This window comes from Anomaloglossus baeobatrachus, chromosome 5 (genome assembly GCF_048569485.1).
Source record: "Anomaloglossus baeobatrachus isolate aAnoBae1 chromosome 5, aAnoBae1.hap1, whole genome shotgun sequence".
NCBI lineage: Eukaryota > Metazoa > Chordata > Amphibia > Anura > Aromobatidae > Anomaloglossus > Anomaloglossus baeobatrachus.
Window position 1 is genome coordinate 252980179 of NC_134357.1, and position 4017 is coordinate 252984195.

The 4017-nt window shown below is 45.4% G+C and overlaps 1 long non-coding RNA gene across 1 annotated transcript; it reads right to left on the bottom strand.

The window, feature by feature from the left end:
• Positions 1-1188: 1188 nt before the first annotated feature.
• On the bottom strand, positions 1189-4011 carry LOC142309918 (uncharacterized). Its single transcript, XR_012754036.1, has 2 exons — positions 2700-4011; positions 1189-1702 (listed from the first exon to the last, which is right to left on the bottom strand). It is a non-coding gene; the product is annotated as an uncharacterized LOC142309918 (long non-coding RNA).
• Positions 4012-4017: the final 6 nt, after the last annotated feature.

Consider the following 4017-nt stretch of genomic DNA (forward strand, 5'->3'; position numbering starts at 1 on the left):
AGCTGGCATCAACCCCACAAAATTACCCAGTTTGCCACTGCACCAGAGCAATGGAAAGAGCCAGGTCCAGCACTAGAATTTGTGCATCTAATGGATGTGCCACTTTTTGGGCATCTGTGGGCTGCTATTGTTAGGCTGGAAAGGGCCAAATAACCATGGCCCTTTCCACCCTAATATCATCCCTCAGTTGTCTGCTGTACTATGGCTGGTTTTTAGTAAAATGGAGGGGACCCCACAATTTTTTTAAGTCTTAAAATATAAAAAATAAGCATAGGATCCCCTCTTTTTCATAACCAGCCATGGTACAGCAGAGAGTTGAGGGTTGCAGCCTGCAGCTGCTGATGTCTTGTGCTGGACATGAAAGATGGGGGGACCCCATGTTTATTTTTTTTTTAATTAAAAAATAAAAAATGGTGTAAAAATAGTTGGTCAAGCTAACTATCTCTATCACTATTCTATCAGTTCTATTTATCTTTCTATATCTATAAGTTTTCAGGCTTTACACATTAAAAAAAAAACAAACAAAAAAAAACAATCATTTCAGTATCTTACTTTTTTTCACCGGTACCACACGGATGACCATACCGGTAATGTGTCTTGGACCTGTTTAAACACAGACATCTGAAAGGGGCCTTATGAATACCCATCTACTGTATGTACTATCGTTTTGAGTTGGTGCAAATTATGATGTTCTACTCAGACTCTAAAAATACTTCTCAGAATTTCTAAGGAGTATTGTTACCCCCTCTGTAATAAATGTAGTGTGAACTCTGCCAGAGCCTGTCCTATGGAACAGTGGTGGCAAGCAGCTTCAGACGCTCAGCGAAAAGCAACTTACGTCCCTTTAAATTAAGAAAAAAAAAAATGCTTCGCCCCATATGAGCGGAATCAGGGGCGGTGTGAGCCTTATGGAGTTATGTTGCCACAAAAGGAGGGAAACACCAAGAAACACGACTGAGCCTAATAAATGTGGGGCTTATGAGTGCATCAGGGGGCTGTTAAAGACAGAAAAACTGTCAGGGAGATCTGAACAATTTACTGTGGGTCTACATGTGAGGACTGTGACATGTTGTGGAAACTACCAACAGCAATGTGTGACCGCAGCCCGATACAGATCCATCCGGCAGTGACTGATCACTAATGTCACTCCGAGCTTTATCATTATAAAAATGAACATTCAGCCCATACTTCTAGAACAGTTTTATTAAAACAAGTATATCAATTCCAAAAAAAAGAAAGGAGAAATATTTATACAGTTTTGTTATTATTTATAGAGAACCATTGATTCCATGCTGACATGGGAACGGGTTACACACAAAATACAGAAATAAATTACAGTGAATTAAACCAATCCTGACAGACTGGTACAGAGGGGAGCGGACCCTGCCCTCGGGGGCTTACAGTCTACAGGGTAATGAGGGTGGGGGAGACAAATTTATAACAATCAACTTTACAAATCAATATGTAAAATTAAGCCATGTTGGACATTGGCGACAATGAAAGAAAAAAAAATCTTTTGTATCGGAGTCCTTTCCTTTTTACTTGTAAAAATTGTGTTTCTCCATTTACCATAAAAATCCTCTCTCGTTGAATACATTGGAGGACACAGGAGGTGTGATGTGGAGTAGACCACACTGTTCTCTCGGTCTCTAAGGTGGGACGATGGGGGGGGCAATTACACCCAGTTGCCAGTAGTCACAAGCTGTATATGAAAAACAAGGGGACAAGATTAAGAACACACAGTTCCCTGTGTGAGCCCCCCCAATGTGCAACCCGGCCCCCTGCCCAGCGCGAGCCCCCCCCCCCCAACGTGCAACACTGCCCCCTGCCCAGCAAGTCCCCCAAAGTGAAGCGTCACCCTCTACCTAGTGCGAGCCCCCCCCAACGTGCAGCTCTCTCCCTGTGAGCCCCCCATAGTGCAACACGGCCCCCTGCCCAGCACGAGCCCGCCCAACGTGCAACACTGCCCCCTGCCCAACACGAGCACCCCCAACGAGCAACACTGCCCCCTGCCCAGCGCGAGCACCCCCAACGAGCAACACGGGCCCCTGCCCAGCGCGAGCCCCCCCAACGAGCAACACTGCCCCTGCGAGCGCGAGCCCGCCCAATGTGCAACACTGCCCTGCCCAGCACGAGCACCCCCAACGAGCAACACGGCCCCCTGCCCAGCGCGAGCCCCCCCCAACGAGCAACACTGCCCCCTGCCCAGCGCGAGCCCACCCAACGTGCAACACGGCCCCCTGCCCAGCGCAAGCCCCCCACAACGTGCAACACGGCCCCCTGCCTAGCGCGCCCTGCAAGCCCCTCCAAAGTGCAATATGGCTCCATGCAAGCAGGGCTGTGGAGTCGGAGTCAGAGCTCATTTTGGTGGAGTCGGAGTTGGTATAAAATGCACCGACTCAGACTCCTAAAATATATAATAAATTGGGTACAGCGGTTCAATGCAGAATGTGCTGAATATTTTTTCATAAGAATTTGGGTAAGTTATGAAATGTCCTATAAATGGCCGTTCTATTCCTGATCTAAGGCTACATTCACACACACACACAGCGTTTTTAGCTGTGTCTTTTGAGGATACGTTTTTCAGCTGCAAAAGCAGAAAAGATTTTTAAAAAACCGCATCACCTGAAAGGTTTCGGAGTTCATAGATAATGCTTTCAATAGCAAAAGCAGATTAGAAAAACACCACACAAACTGACATGCTCATTCTTTGTGATGATCCTCACAAAACGATGTGTCTCAATGTCCTATCTTCAAACCCATTGCCTTTGCTGGGATGCCAGAGTCACTTCATTTCACTGAATTATTTTGCCATCAATGTTCGATATGTTTGTGACAAGAAAGAAATTGTTAGTAAGACACTGGCAGTAAAAGATAGTAAAGCTCATCACATCAGCCAGGTTTCTCCAGGCCTTAGTGGAAAAAGTTCTGCAAGATTACAAACTCAAAAAAGAACAGGTTCTTGCCATTGTAATGGACAATGCTACAACCATAAGTACAATTACACTGATGAATGATAAACAACAGCTAGAAGAAAATATAGGATTCAGTATGTGTGAGATGGAGCCACAGCGCTGTTCATGTAACTGAGGAACAACCAGATATTACAACAAAAGAACAGCAAAATGACATTTTAGGATTAGATGATCTTGTTGAAGCTGCTTCAAAATACTTTCCTATTCATCACATGCGCTGTGTTGTACACACGCTGCAGCTTGCAATAAGAGAGAGTCTGCAAGAGGGACCTTGGTTTTACACATCTGGCTTTTCGCCGGTTTGGCGGATGCGTCGCACTCCAGTACAGTGTATACAGTACAGTGGCAGCGCGACAAACGACGGTCACATGCTTTCATGTGACCGGAGCATGTGACCCAAAAGTTGTGGCGCTGCCACTGTACTGTTATCGTACTGTACTGGCGTGCGCCTCATCCGCCAAACCGGCGAAAAGCCGGGATGTGTGAAACTGGGCGGACATGCTGGAATTCTGATTGGAAAAGTGAGGAAGTTGGTTATTGCTGCCAGAACCCCTAAAATTGATTCCATCTTGAAGAGACGTGCTGGGAAAGGGGCAATTGTTGATCAAGCCACTCGGTGAGGCAGCACTTATTTAATGACTGAGTGATTGCTTGAACTAAAATAGTTTTATAGATATGGTCAACCCTCAAGTAACATTAACTGAAGGTCAATGGACACAGGTGGCTGAATTGAAGGAATTGCTTAATCACCCATTTACCGTGACTAAAAAATTACAAGCTGAGGATGTAACTCCTGGCATTTTCATAAGGGAGTGGAAGAACTTGCTATTTTGCCTGTCCCAAAGAGGAGGTTTAATCGCAGATGGCATTTCTGCTTCAATGAAACGGAGAGAGACACAGCTATTGGAAAATAAAATTCTTCTGGCAGCTGTTTATGTGGACCCAAGTCATTGTATACTGCTTGATGATCAACAGCTTACTAAAGGAAAAGAAGCTTTGAGTGAGGTAGCAGTTAGGCTATGTGCGCACGTTGCGTATTTGC